This window comes from Aegilops tauschii, chromosome 5, assembly GCF_002575655.3.
Source record: "Aegilops tauschii subsp. strangulata cultivar AL8/78 chromosome 5, Aet v6.0, whole genome shotgun sequence".
Lineage (NCBI taxonomy): Eukaryota > Viridiplantae > Streptophyta > Magnoliopsida > Poales > Poaceae > Aegilops > Aegilops tauschii.
The window spans coordinates 299,061,468-299,077,035 of record NC_053039.3 but is presented as its reverse complement, the minus strand read 5'-3'; positions in this window follow the sequence as shown (position 1 = coordinate 299,077,035).

The following is a 15,568-nucleotide window of genomic DNA, read 5'->3' as shown; positions in this document are numbered from 1 at the left end:
GCATGTCTTCGCCTCATCCCGTTTCCGGGCACCGGCGACGTTCTATTGGCTCCCACAATGATAAGCCATCCCTTGGCATATGTCGCACCAACCACCCGACATTTGGCGCCCACCGTGGGGCCAGGTGCACCGTCGTCCGGAGACCTGTTCTGGACGGGAACCCTCTTCCTCCCCCGCGAGCGCAGCCAGCCTGCTGCGCCCGATGGCGTTTGCCTCGACGCGCTGCAAGGCGTCGACGACGCCTGCGCAGCGAGCCGCCTCGCCGATCTGCTCGGCGAGACTCGCATCTCCGACGAGCCTGCGTCCGACGCTGGCACCGACTACCCCGAGAGCCGCCTCGTCAGCCTCCTCGACCAACTTCACGTCTCCAGCGAGCCTGCTGCGGACATGGAGTCGGTCGGCTCCACCGACCCGATGCTCATCGACTCCGACACCGCGTCGCTTGACGCCTACCCCTCCAACGTGGTGGTCTTCAACGACCCCCTCCCTCGAGCTGACAGCGGCAGCAACGCTGTCACCGAAGTGCTGGTCATCAGCCACGTCTCCAACTCGGGCGAGAATGCCCGCGACGCTCAGCAAGCGGCGATGCACGACCTCTCCGTCCCCATCCCGGCCGACGCCGAGACCCTGGAGGCACGCCGCCTTGCCCTCATCGCGGAGGGACAGAAGATAGCCTCGATGAGACGCCTCACCGAGGCCCACCAGCGCGAAGTCGACCGCGCCGCCTTCGGCACGCCGCCGCCTAGCGGCCCGAGCCGAGCCGGCTTCATCCAGAAGCACGGCGCAGCCGTTGCCAGCATGCTGGGCACAGATCGCCCCGTCTACGCCACCCCGCTCGAGAATCTGCGAGCCGCTCAGGCGGCTGCACAGGAGCTCAATGGGCTGGGAGCCGATGAGCTCCCCTACATGACAAGACGGATCCAGCAGCTGATCGACGCGGCTGCAGAACGGCACGAAGCCGGCGCCCGTGCTGACAGTCATCCCCTGCGCAAGGAGCATGCCGCGACGTCCCGCTCGCCGACTGCGAGCGGCGCGCACCAGAAGAAAGACAAGGAGCCGGCTGCCAGCCGCAGCCGGACTCGTATCACCATCGAGCGCGACGCGGAGGGCCGCCCTCGAGTAGTAGAGCACCAAGGAAACCTGCCTCCTCCCCCGCCTCGAAGAGAAAGACGCCTCACTCCGCCGCCCATCACACATCCGACTCTTGGCGACCGACTCGGCCGCCGAGAAGAAGTCGGCGAGAGTGACGCCCGCCACAGGATCGACCGCCTTGCTCGATCCTTGGCATTAGAAGAAGAAGACGATGTCGGCCCGCCATGCTTTGGCCCCCGCATCCGCGACGAGCCCTTCCCCAAAGGGTTCTCGCTCCCAGAGACACGCCCAAGTACAACGGCTCAGTGAAGCCGGAAGATTGGCTCATCGACTACTCCACGGCCGTCAGCATCGCCAACGGCAATCGGCACGTCGCCGTGAAGTACGTCCCCCTGATGCTGCAGGGCACGGCGCGCACATGGCTCAACAGCCTCAAGCCCTACAGCATCAACAGTTGGCTGGACTTCACCGAAGTTTTCGTCCGCAACTTCACCAGCACCTACAAGCGGCCTCCCAAGCCTCGCCAGCTCTCCCTTTGCGTCCAAGGGCCCAACGAGTCGACTCGCGACTACCTCACGCGATGGGCCGAGCTCCGCAACTCCTGCGAGGGAGTGCACGAGGTCCAGGCCATCGAGTACTTCACCGCCGGGTGCCGAGAGGGCACCCTCCTCAAGCACCGACTCCTCTGCGACGAGCCGGCTACCCTCGATGAGTTGCTGGTTACCGCCGACAAGTACGCCACTGCCGACTCCTCCATGAAGACCGAGCTCCGAGTGGACGCCTCGGGGAAAGTAATTACTCCGGCTCCCAAGACGCCGGCTGGCGACCCTAATCGGCGCCCCTACCAGAACGACCACAAGCGCAAGGGCCCCATGCCGACTTCCTCCAGTCGGCAGGTGGCCACAGTTGAAGACGAGCAGCCCGAAGAGCGGCCCGCTCCCAAGAAGAAGGGTGGCCGGCCGCCCTGGCAGCCGTCTTTCTCCTACGAGCAAGCACTCGACGCCCCTTGCAAGTTCCACAGCGGCGCGAAGCCATCCAACCATACAACACGGAAATGCCACTGGCTCACCCGCATCACCAAGGGTGAGGGAATGTTGCCGCCTCCGCCTCCCGGCCAGCCGCCGGCGGCTCGGCCGGCAGTCGGCGCCATTCAAGACGAATTTCCCGAAGAGCACGCCGCCTACGTCGTCTTCACCAGTCAAGCCGACGACAAGCGCAGCCGACGCCGGCAGCACCAAGAAGTGAACGCAGTCGCCTCTACCATCGTCGAGTTCATGCACTGGTCGGAAAAGCCAATCAGCTGGAGCCAGGCCGACCACCCAGAGGTGATGCCTTCGCCTGGCCCCTATGCGATGGTCTTGGACGTCACCCTCGCGACGGAGAGGCGAGCTGCCAGATTTTCCCGCGTCCTGATAGACGGCGGAAGCAGTATCAACATACTGTACTGCGATACCATGGAGAAGCTGAACATCAAAGCAAAGCACCTCATGCCGAGCCGCACCGTCTTCCATGGTATCGTACCCAGCCTGTCTTGCTCTCCAATCGGCAAGATCAAAATGGATGTTCTCTTCGGAGACAAAGATCATTTTCGCCGGGAAGCAATATGGTTCGAGGTAGTGGATTTGGAGAGCCCCTATCATGCACTGCTTGGCCGACCTGCTTTGGCCAAGTTCATGGCTGTGCCCCACTACGCCTACCTGAAGATGAAGATGCCGAGCTCGAAGGGGATCATCACGGTAGCCGGCGACTACAAGAAGTCCATCGAGTGTGCCATGGCCAGCAGCCGGCTGGCCGAGTCCCTCGTGGTGGCAGAAGAGAAGAAGATGTTGGAACGGGTTGTGGCCATGGCCGGCAAGCAGCCTGCCTTGTCCCCCAACCCCAAGGATTGTGATGCGCAGGGCTCCTTCCAGCCTGCCAAAGAGACAAAGAAGATACCTCTGGACCCGGAGAACCCGGAGAGGTTCGCTGTAATTGGGGCGAACTTGGACAGTAAATAGGAAGGCGAGCTCGTCGACTTCCTCCGTGAGAATCGAGACATCTTTGCATGGTCCCCAAAGGACATGCCGGGTGTCCCGAAGGATTTCGCCGAGCACAAATTACATGTCCGAGCTGATGCGAAGCCGGTCAAGCAACCCCTCCGCCGACTATCAGAAGAGAAGCGAAGAATCGTGGGAGAAGAGATAGCCCGGCTCCTTGCCGCCGGCTTTATCATGGAAGTTTTCTTTCCAGAATGGCTTGCCAACCCAGTTCTGGTTCTGAAGAAGAATAACAAGTGGCGTATGTGTATAGACTACACTAGCCTGAACAAGGCCTGCCCCAAGGATCCGTTTGCTCTGCCACGGATTGACCAAGTGATAGACTCCACAGCCGGATGCGAGTTGTTAAGTTTTTTGGATGCATACTCAGGGTATCATCAGATCAAGTTGGACCCAGCTGACCGCCTGAAGACTACCTTCATCACACCCTTTGGAGCTTTCTGCTACCTGACAATGACATTCGGCTTAAGAAATGCCGGTGCCACTTTTCAGCGTTGCATGCAGAAATGTCTCTTGAAACAACTCGGCAGAAATGCCCACGTCTATGTAGACGACATTGTGGTGAAGACAGAGAAGCGCGGTACCTTGCTGGAAGACCTGAAAGAAACATTCGCCAACTTGCGCCGATTCCAGATCAAGCTCAATCCCGAGAAGTGCGTGTTCGGAGTGCCAGCCGGCCAGCTGCTAGGCTTCCTGGTCTCCGAACACGGCATTGAGTGCAACCCCGTCAAGATCAAGGCCATCGAGAGGATGGAGATTCCCACCAAGCTGCGAGATGTGCAGAAGTTCACCGGCTGCTTAGCCTCCCTGAATCGTTTTATCAGCCGACTAGGAGAAAAGGCTCTCCCCCTGTACCGACTCATGAAGAAGTCCACTCACTTTGAGTGGAATGATCAAGCCGACCAAGCCTTCCATGAGTTGAAGAAAATGTTGACCACTCCGCCTGTCCTGGCAGCGCCGACTGAGAAGGAGCCCATGCTCCTCTACATCGCCGCGACTAGCCGAGTCGTCAGCACTGTTGTTGTGGTCCAGCGCCCGGAGGAAGGCCGAGCCCAGCTGGTCCAGAGGCCGGTCTACTATCTCAGTGAAGTACTGTCCAGCTCAAAGCAAAACTACCCGCACTACCAGAAGATGTGCTATGGGGTGTACTTTGCTGCCAAGAAATTGAAGCCCTACTTCCAAGAGCACCCCATCACGGTCGTGTGCACTACCCCGCTCGCCGAGATCATAGGCAGCCGGGATGCATCCGGCCGAGTGGCCAAATGGGCCATTGCCTTGGCGCCCTACACGATTTTCTATCAACCCCGCACCGCCATCAAGTCGCAAGCATTGGCCGACTTCCTCGTCGACTGGGCCGAGACCCAGTACTTACCGTCGGCTCCCGACTCTACCCATTGGCGGATGCACTTTGACGGGTCCAAGATGCGCACCGGCTTGGGAGCCGGCATCGTCCTCACCTCTCCCAAAGGCGACAAGCTCAAGTACACGCTGCAGATCCACTTCGCCGCCTCCAACAACGTCACCGAGTACGAGGCGCTCGTACATGGGCTCCGGCTAGCCAAAGAACTCGGCATACGCCGGATCCTATGCTACGGCGACTCAGACTTGGTGGTCCAGCAATCATCTGGCGACTGGGATGCCAAGGACGCGAACATGGCGAGCTATCGTTTCCTCGTCCAGCAGATAAGCGGATACTTCGAAGGGTGCGAGTTCCTCCACGTGCCAAGGGCCGATAACAACCAAGCAGATGCCCTAGCACGGATCGGCTCCACCCGACAAGCCATACCGACTGGCGTCTCCCTCCAGCGCCTCCTCAAGCCGTCCATCAAGCCGTCTCCAGAGTCGGATTCCATCTTCGTACCGCCTGCGCCAGAAACAGTCGGATCCGACTGGAAAAATCCCGCAGGCGGCACGGGGACTGTCGTAGTCACACCCGGCCCGGGGACTTCAGAACCCGGCTCGGGGACTGCAACGACACAAGAAGCGGTGGCCGACTCCAATACAACACCCAACCCACCCACCCGAGTCATGGTGGCCACATTAACAGAAGAAGAAGTCACAGCTCCCTCATGGGCCCAGCCCATCCTCAAGTTCCTAGTCAGCAGAGAGCTGCCGGCTGATGAGATCTCAGCAAGACTAGTGCAACGACGAGCCGCAGCATACACAATAATCAACAGAGAGCTTGTGAAGCGCAGCGTCACTGGAGTCTTCCAGCGTTGCGTCGAGCCAGAAAAAGGAGTGGCAATCCTCAAAGACATCCACCAAGGCGAATGCGGCCATCACGCAGCCTCAAGATCCCTCGTGGCCAAAGCTTTCCGCCACGGTTTCTTCTGGCCGACTGCCTTGGAGGACGCTAAAGAAATAGTCAAGAGCTGCAGAGGATGCCAAGTTTTTAGTTCCAAGCAACACCTGTCGGCTTCTGCACTCAAGACCATTCCCCTCACCTGGCCTTTTGCCGTCTGGGGACTGGACATGGTGGGCCCTTTCAAGACAGCCTGCGGCGGCCTGACACATCTACTCGTTGCTGTGGACAAGTTCACAAAGTGGATCGAAGCCAAGCCGATTAAGAAGCTGAACGGGCCGACTGCCGTGACATTCATCACCGACATCACTACTCGGTACGGCGTGCCGCACAGCATCATCACTGACAACGGCACGAACTTCGCCAAAGGAGCACTGGCACATTTCTGCGCGACGCAGGGCATCCGACTGGACTTAGCGTCCGTTGCCCACCCGCAGTCAAACGGCCAGGTCGAGCGAGCAAATGGACTCATCCTCTCCGGCATCAAACCCCGACTGGTTGTACCACTGGAGCGATCGGCCGGCTGCTGGCTCGAAGAGCTGCCGGCTGTCCTTTGGAGCCTGCGCACTACACCTAACAAGTCAACCGGCTTCACTCCATTCTTCCTCGTGTACGGTGCCGAGGCTGTCATCCCAACAGACATCGAGTTCGACTCGCCTCGGATCACCATGTACACGGAGGAGGAAGCCAAAGAACCAAGAGAAGACGACGTCGACCTACTGGAAGAAGGCCGGCTGTTAGCCCTCAGTCGGTCCGCCATCTACCAGCAAGGGCTGCGCCGCTACTACAACCGCAAGGTCAAGCCAAGATCCTTCCAAGAGGGCGACCTTGTGCTCCGGCTGATCCAGCGAACCGCCGGCCAGCACAAGCTCTCGGCCCCTTGGGAAGGCCCCTTCGTCGTCAGCAAGGCACTCGGCAACGACTCCTACTACTTGATCGACGCGCAAAAACCAAGAGCACGCAAGAGAGACGACTCCGGCAAGGAGTCGGAGCGACCATGGAACGCAAACCTCCTAAGACGATTTTACAGCTGAAAAGCAGTATGTATCACGCTCCCCTTTTGTATTAAGTACAAAACAACAGGCCCCCCGAACAGTACTCGGGGACTGCCTTTTATTTATCTATGAATGACGAGTGTCATATCCACGAATGTATTATTACATTTTGAATTTGTGTCCGGCACCGGGTTCGACTAGTCGGCCCGGGGACTGGCCGCCTTGAGCTATATCGCAAGTTTTTCCTAAAGTCAGAAAAGTAGTGCGCCGGCTCCCAAGTCCTCTCTTGTTGAAAGTCGCAGCTCAAAGAACTGACTGTCCGACTAGCAAGAGAGAAGACAGAAAGGATGCCTACACAAAAAATGGCTAAGGAACAACTAACCTATATAGCAAAGATACGGCCTCCAAATATGCCCGCCGGCTTCCTAAAAAACTTAGCTTTAGTCCAGCAGAACCAAAGTACTTCCCCCTCCCCAATCGGCCAGGCACTCCCCAGCTACAGATTGCAGAGCAAATGTTTGACTGGGGAGGCGGCAACCAAGGGAGGGCGGCAAAGGAAAAAGCAGAAGGACAAAGGGCAAAGTACAAGGAAAAGACCAAATGCATAAGTTATATATACATAAAGCCCCCAACAGGCGGCAACAGACATAAGTTCGAATACATCCAGTGGGTGGAATTGTGCGAATTTAACCAAACATTGTTCTAAAGAGTAACAGAGCAGAAAAGCAAAAGACGGCGGACTAGGACACGAGATCGAGGCCGAGCTGGACGGTGAAGGCGGCCTCGCCGGCTGAAGGAGTGGCCGCCTAGCGGGTCTCGGCCTGGCCACCACCTACGGCAGGCGACGCACTCGCACGCGACGTGGTGCTGGAGGTGCGGTCAGGCTGAGGCTGGCCGGCTGCTCCACCAGCCGGCTCGGCGTCTTCACGTTCCTCCTCCTCTTCTTCACCCTCGTCGCTGGAGTCGATCTCCTCCACCGAGTCTTCGCCGTACGCCGGGTCCAGCCCGAACCACTCCTCCGGCTGGGCAACTCCATTGTCATCCACCTCGGGGGCGAAGACGTTGGTGTCGGTGTAGTCGGCGATCGCCGAAGCCCGCCGAATGATGGCCGGCCGCGCCGGCTCCAGCTCCGTGTCGGCTTGCTGCCGCCAGGTAGCCAGCTGGTCCAGGTTGAGGCCGGGATACCAGGCCTTGACGAACTCCAGCGCCCGCCTGGCACCGGAGCGGGCCGCCGACGCCTTCCAAGCCTCGAAGCGGCCGACTGCTACCTCCAGCCAGTCGGCGGTCCGACTGGGGGTGCGCGGGACCACTTGGCCAGGCCAGAGGGCGGCCAAGACCTGTGACCCGGCACGCTGAAGCCGGCGGAGCAGCCGGTGAGCCGGCTGGATGCGAGCCTGGATCGCCAGGAGCTGTTCCTCCAGCGAGCGGCCGGCGGTTGGCGAGATCTCAAAGCCGGCTTGCCTCTTCGCTTGGCGACGGGCCTCGATGGCCTGGTTGGCGGCAGTTGAATAGCCAGGGAAATACTTTGCGCGAAGAAGAAAGGAAGAGAAGAACACCAAAATCAGAAAGCAAGCCAAAGTGGCAGACGGCAAGAAAGGACGGAAAGGTAGACGGCTTACCGTCAACCAGATCCTCGATCTGGCCATAACCGGAGACCAGAGTCTGCCTGGCCTCTGCCCAGCCGGCCGCCTCCGTCTCGAACTCGGCCTGGAGAGCGGCTTCGCGATCCTGCGCAGCCTTCAGCGCCGCCTTGTGGCCTTCCTCCTGGTCGGCCAGCTTCTTGACCAGGTGGTCGCGCTCCTGCACCAAGGCGGCGAGCTCGGCATCCTTGGCACGAAGAGCAGTCTGGGACTCCCCCAGCTGTGCCCTCAGACTGGCGTTGGCCGCTGCAGAAACGGAAGAAGAAGAAGAAGAAGAACAATAAGAAATCGTCAAGGAAGATCCGACCCGACTGCTCAGCAGTCGGCCCGAATCTCGGGGACTACACCCAGTGGGTGCGCTGACGCGCCCCCACATGAGAGAAAGATCAAGTCACATACCTCGGCTCTCAGTAAGGTCGGCGGTCTTCTGAGTCAGCTCCCGAGCCTGGGAGTTGAAGGCGGCCGCTCGAAGGTTGTGATAGTCCTGCAAGACGGACAGAAGACCGAAGTGAGAACAAAAACAGCAAAGACAAAAACCTCCAAGAAGTTCCAAGCCGCCTGCTCAGCAGCCGACTCGGAACTCGGGGACTACACCCTATGGGTGCGCTGACGCGCCCCCACGAAAGAAATCAAGATCAAGACGGGAATACTAACCCGGATGGCTGCCCGCGTTGCGAGGAATTCGTCGGTGAACTGCCTCAGCGTCGCGGCTTGGCTTTGGAGCCGGGTCCGGACGTCTTGTGCAGCCACGTTCACTACGGCTGTCCCTCCGCCTGGCGTCCACCCCGAGGTAGCGCTGGCCGCCTCCGCGTCTCGGGCCGACGAGCTGGAGCCCACGGCCGGCTGTGGCTCCGACGCGGCCTTCTGCGGCTCCGACGCGGCCTTCTGCGGCTCGGCGGAACCCGGACCGCCACCTCAGCCCCTGCGGCCGGCTCGCCCTCCGCCGACTGTGCAGGCGGCAGATCAGGCCGGCCGCCTTGGGCCGCCCCAGTTGGCGGGGTCGGCTCTGGCCCCTTCTCCAAAATGATGACGTCGCCGCCGCTTCCTCCCAGCCCCGGCTGGGAGCCGCTGGCTCCCCCTGGCGAGGGCTCCACGTCCCCAGGCGCCATGACGCGCAGGGAGGTGACCACCAAAGCCTCCCCTGCCGCCGCCGCGGCCTCAGCCTCTGCCTGGGCCCTGGCTGCGGCCTCGGCGAGTGCCTTCGCCGCCTCCTCCTCCCGAGCCGCCTGGGCGGCGGCTGCCTTCCGTGCCTCCGCCTCCCGTGCCTCCTGCTCCTCCTGCACCTCCCGCGCGTTCCTTTCCGTCGCCTCCTGGAGGTCGGCGCGGGGGTCCACGCGGCGGGTGGTGCTCCCCGAGCCCCTTGGCGACTCGACGACGGAGCCGGCAGCCGCCCGCTCAAGTGACAACGGAGCCCTGATCGTTGAAGAAAAAGACGAGAGTTCAAGAACCACCAAAGAAAAAAAAGAAAGAGAGTACATAGAGAAAGAGAACTTACGCCGACACGGTCTGCGGTTGCTTCACCACTTTGCGGAAACGAGCCGCCTTCGCGGCCGCCTCCTCCCGCCTGGTGGCCGCCGCCCCGCCCCTGGGTTTCTTCGTTCGGCTACCGAACAGACCCTGGGCGGCGTGACGCTTCTGCCCTCCGCCCCGAGCAGGCTGCGCGGCGGAGGAGCCCGCGCCGCGTCCAGATGCCGGCTGGCGGCGCGGGACGGCTTCGGCTTCATCTTTGTCCAGCCAGTCGTCGAAGGTAGCAGTGAACCCGGAGCCGCCTGCTTCGCCGCCGGCTTGGCCACCGCCCGGCTCGACGGCGTCGTCCATATGGACCGCCCCCAGGTTGGGGTCCTCCAGGTCGTGTTCGGTCCGGTCGGGGACGAAGCGGCGCTCCGTGTCTAACCCGCCGGCCGGCCGAAGCAGAGAGCTCTGTCAAAGAACAAGCCGACTAAGTCAGAGTCGGCCAAGAGATGCTCGGCAACAAGGCTGAGAGAGAGAGAAAAAGAGACAAGGGGAACATACCGTAGGCGGAGGATTGGCTCGGCTGTATGGCTCCTTGCCGAACTGCCACTCTTCAGTGAGTTGGCAGTTTGCAAGGTAGTTCACCATGTAGGCGACCTCATGGCGCGGCATCTCCTTGGTGCACATTCGCTCGGATCGAGCTGTCCGCTCATCTGACAGATCAGATGAGGTCGGCTCTGGATCGGAAGAACCCGACGCGTGACGAACGCGGCCAGGAGGTCGGGCCCCGTCAGGCCCTCCGACTGGACCATCACCCGCAGTCGGGCGATGGCGGCGTTTCCGGCCTGCGACAGCGTCACCGCCCGGAAGGACCACTGGGGCAGCCTGCCCGCCGGTGGGCCGGCTACGTAAGCCGGCAGGTTGATGTAGTCGCCCCGTGGAGCGATGTTCCGCACGTAGAAGTACGACTTCTGCCACTTCTTCACCGATTGGATCCGCGTGATGCCGGGGAAGGAGTTGTCGGCGCCCGATCTCCGCGACGCGATGAAGGCGCCAGTATGAGCCGGCACGCCCTTGCTGCGCATGCCCAGCTTCGACTGGAAGAGCTCCCCCCAGAGCTCAAGGGTGAGGAGGACGCCGAGATAACCCTCGCACAGGGTGACGAAGGCAGACAGCAGCACCACCGCGTTGGGGGTGAGATGGTGCGGCTGGAGCTGATAGAATTCGAGCCAGGAGCGGAAGAAGGCGCTCACTGGCAGGCCGAAGCCGTGCAAGAAGTGCGAGCGGAAGACCACCCGCTCGCCCTCCTGCGGCCTCAGCGAGATTTCCTTTGCCGACGCGAGGCGGACCTCCACTTTGTCCGCGCTGGGCAGCCGCCGCGTGTCGCGAAGAAAGTCGACGTGGTCGCCATGGACGATGGAGCCGTCCCAATCCCCGCCAAGCTGCTCTACGGTGGGAGGCATGGCGAGAGCTAGCACGGCGGCGGAGGAGCGTGCGGTGGAAGAGCGCGGCGGCGAGGCGCTGTCGCGAGAACGAGCGAGGGAAGAAGACGGTGGAAGTAGGAGGAGCGTGCAAGGGCCTGCCGCCCTCCACCTCCCCCTACTTATAGCCTCACGAGGCCGAAGAGGCCGGACGTGGGGGGGAGACATGGGATTAATTGCGCCCACTCCCCCCACGTCTCGCGATTACTGCGCATAAATGCGAGCCGAAACTGCCGCACGGAACGTGCGGGCGGTTTCGGGATACAAAAGATCCGCGCCTGGGCCGGGGCGCGGACGTGGCGGGCCCCCTCCCTGCGGCGACATCCCGTCGCACGCGTGGGTTGGCAGGCTTTCCGGCCACGTGGTTCGCAGACGGCCAGTGGCCGGCCCACGGCCCGGAGCGCGCGCCAGCGGGCTCCCGCCCTCCGACTCCGGAAGATTTCGACTCAGGCGGCGCACCTGACTAAGGTCGGCTCCCAGCTGTCGGCTTATCAAGATAGGAAGCTGATCGAGCTTCTCAACCCCTACTCCACCTCGAAGCCCGATCAGCTTCGGGGACTACTTTCAGAGTAAATGGCCACGGGTAGCCTAACCGACTGCCCCTGGTTCTTCTGAAAAAATTATCAGGCCTTCGGGCCTCCAAGCACTCCGAGCATTGGGCCGCCTTCCCTGGCCGGCTACCTCTGAAGCCGACTCCCGGAAGGCGATCCAGCCTCACCAACTCCTCCCCAGGACGACTACGGGGTGGCCGGCTCCTAGGAGCCGGCCGAGACCACAACCACCAAAGCTGTTCCCACATAACGGCGACACGACGGGGTGTGGCCACAGTGCGGCCCACTACCCCCAAAGCCCGAGGCGGGCATGGCTACAGGAGGCCGTACGGGACAGCCGTCTCCCGTGCGGCTCGGCACTGTAGCCATGCTGGCCTCAATGTCACCCACGACCGACTCCCGTACGGCCTGCGGGTGGCGGGCCCCTTCAGCCAGAGAGAGGCGTGAAGGCGGCCCGGCCTTTCCCAGTCGGCCAAGAGCGTAGCCGGCCTCCAGAAGCCGGCTACTCCCTTCCTCGAAGCAGGAGCCCCATTAAGGAGACAAGACGAGGTAAGGCTACAGTGAGAGCCCCCGAGACGGCCCACTGTAGCCACACTTACCTCAACAAAGCCCTCGTCATCAGAGACGCGGCTACAGTAAGCAGCCGCCGACAAGACCCTAGGCGGTGGGGCCGGCCTGTCGACCAAGTAGCCGGCAGCCGGCGGGACCCAGCAGCCGGCGGGACCCAGCAGCCGGCGGAGAAGCCGGCGAGCGTAGACACTGACGGCTGGGACCAGCTCCCACTCGGATTACCATTGTACCCCCGGGGGGTAGGCCTATATAAACCCCCCGGAGCACCCATGCAAAGGGTTCGCACCTAAGCATAGTTGGCCTCTGAGCATAGAGTTGCCTTCTAAGCATAGCACACACACCATAGATAGAGAGAAGCAAGAGCTAGCCTTGTTCTTCTTCTCCCTTGATCTCAACAGCTCTAGGAGCGATTGTAGCTACCCTTTATCGATCTAGTGATCATGCGGAGACCCCGCAGAGCAGGACTAGGGGTGTTATCTCCTCGGAGAGCCCCGAACCTGGGTAAGATTCGCCGGCGTGCATGTCTTCGCCTCATCCCGTTTCCGGGCACCGGCGACGTTCTATTGGCTCCCACAATGATAAGCCATCCCTTGGCATATGTCGCACCAACCACCCGACATATAAGTTGTTCCTGATGGATCCATTGTGTTTCCAAAGTCTGACCTTTGCTTGAAGACCATGTTAATGCTATCTCGAAGCATGTCTGTGGTACTCCGAATGTCAATGCAAACATTTGAAGCCCAATGCTAAATGTTTCCTGCTCAATTATCCAAACACCGATGTATGGGTAATGTCATGAAAATTCTCTCCCGTACCTAAAGAGTTTTCTACATTATATCCTGTCATGGATATCATGCTCTACTTAAACACATTTTCCTTTCCATTGTTCTATTTAATCTGATGGTCACCTTTTCCTTTCCATTGTTTTGTTTAACTTTTATTGTGATCTATATGATCTAAGCAGTAATATTCTTCTGCTTAAGTAAACACCTAGGTGTACAATCGTGTCGGTAAGACCATGTTACTATTGTTGATGACATTCCGGTAATCACCGATGGACGAGAACTTTGCCTATTGGTCTGCCTCGTTCAACGAGCAGGAGAATGGTTCTCTTCGTCCCTCACCCTTGGTACCGATGTTGTTGCCGACATAACTGACAGGCTATCCTCTGACATGCCTTGCTTATAGGATCGTGCAAGACGTCACCGCCTTCCTACTTTTAACCCACATGGTGGGCCCATAACCCACAGTTCCACCGGATCGAAACCTGACTCTCCTGTACACCCCTGTTGCCAAAGTTATTCCTCGCGCTTGATTTCGTATGTAATTCACGGGCCACCTTCCTAGTGATCAATTCTGGTATCATGCACAATACTTATTTTCGTTGCCTTGAGCCCCTTCCACGCCCTAATTCAGGCATCGAACGATTGCCTGCCCGCTTGAAACTTCCCATGGTACCTCCTTACTTTGCTCTCAATATTTTCTTAAGTTTCAATTTGAGAGTTACTTTCTGCCACTTTCCCCGATGTTATCGACCAGATAGTCAACCTTGCCGAGGTCCGTTCTCCCGGAATACCCCCTTTTATTCTTTCGTAAGGATTACGACTTCATCATGATGACCTGGAGCAGAGGAATGCAGACGTCAACGGAAGGGGTCAATTTCTGAGAAGATCAACTAAGACCGAGAACACTCGCTAGAATTTCGTAACCAGAACCTTCCCCCCTACGCCTCTTAAATCTCGGGACGAGACTTCTTGTAGTGGAGGAGAATTGTGACGCCCGGATAGTTAAGCTACAGTAATTCCACGCTAATGATGCCACATCACCTCGGTTACTGTTGTTAGTCTCGCGTTAGTTCGAAACCGATTCAAATTCAAATTTGAATTAAAGTCAAACGATAAAAGTTTTCAAACATAAAAACTAAAATGTGCTAAATGTGACAAATAAATCCTTAGTAATAATGGTGGAGAACCCACATTTTTATAAAATAATTAAAGACACTAAAATAATAAAAACAGTGGCTAAATAACATTTTAATTGCTCTTTAAATAAAAATATTAAGATAACTTATTTTGAGTCAAAACCAGGTTGGGTAGTGGCCTATATTAATTATACTAATTTAGGTACTAACTTGGTATTTTATAAAACTAAAATAAATGAAACTATAATAGAAAACAGAAAAGTGAAACTAAAAAAAGAGAAACAAAGCCCCTTGCTGGGCCGTGGCCCAGCTGGCCACCAGGCCGGCCGAACCGGCCACCCCCACTTCCCATAACCCCCACTACCCAAACCCTAACCCCCCACCGACACCCACTTCCCCCCTCTCTCTTTCCCCCGATCCAGATCGGATCGGGGCTCACACGCCCCCACCCTCCCGCTCGATCTGGACGCTCGCCCGCGCCCAGGGGCCGGACCTCGCTACCCCCCGACCCCGGCGCGCCGACGCCGCTCGTCATCTCCGGCGCCGCCCGCCACCTCACCCAGAGTCGCCCCGTCGCCCTGGACCTCGCTGCCCCATCGCCGGACGTCCCCGGCTCCTCCCCAAGCTCGCTGCCCAGTCCCCTACGGCTCTCCCGTGAGCTCCCCCTCTTCCTTCCCTCCCTCTCGTGCGTCGCCTCATCGTGCACTCGTCCGCGCGCTCGACGCCGTGCCCGCCCGCTCCGGTCGCTCGACGCGCTCGCGTGCCCGCATCGCAGCTCGCGCCGCCCGCCCGCGGTGGCCTCCCGTCGCACGCCCCGCGACGCCGCACCCCGTCCGGCCGGCCTGTCGCCAAGCGCCTCCTTGCCTCGCTCGCATCCGCTGGCCACGCTGCTCCGCCGCCTCCCCGTGTGCCCTGACCGTAGCGCCGCCTCGCTCACTCCTAGTCGTGCCCCTGCAAGCCGCCGTTGCTGCTTGATGCTCCACCCAGCCACTGGCCTCCTGCAGCCACCGCCGCCGCCCGCAACTACCGCTGCCGTCCACCGCTGCTGGCCGGCGCTCGGGTCCAGCCGCCGGCGCCGGCGTGCGTCGTGCGCGCCCCGCGCCCTCTCGGGCACGCGCCCGTTCGGGCTACGCCCGCACCCAGCGCCCGCTAACCCACTAAGGCCCATAGGGCCAATGACACGTGGGGCCCAGGCCCCAGAATGTTTAATAAAAAAAGATTTTAAAAAAGTAAATAAATATATTAAATAAATAACTAATTAATTAAATTAATTAATTAACTTAATTAATCCTGATTAGATTAGCCTAATTAACTAGTTAACCTAATTAACTATGATTAATTAACTAACAGTGAATGACATGCGGGACCTACACGTCAGTTGACCCCGTCAACGCCCTGTTGACTGCTGGCGTGATGATGTCAGCATGCACTATTCTGGATAATGTTGCTTTAAAATAATTAAATAAATTCTAAAAATAATTAAAACTTTAGAAAATTAATATAAAATAAACCGTAGCTCGGTTGGAAA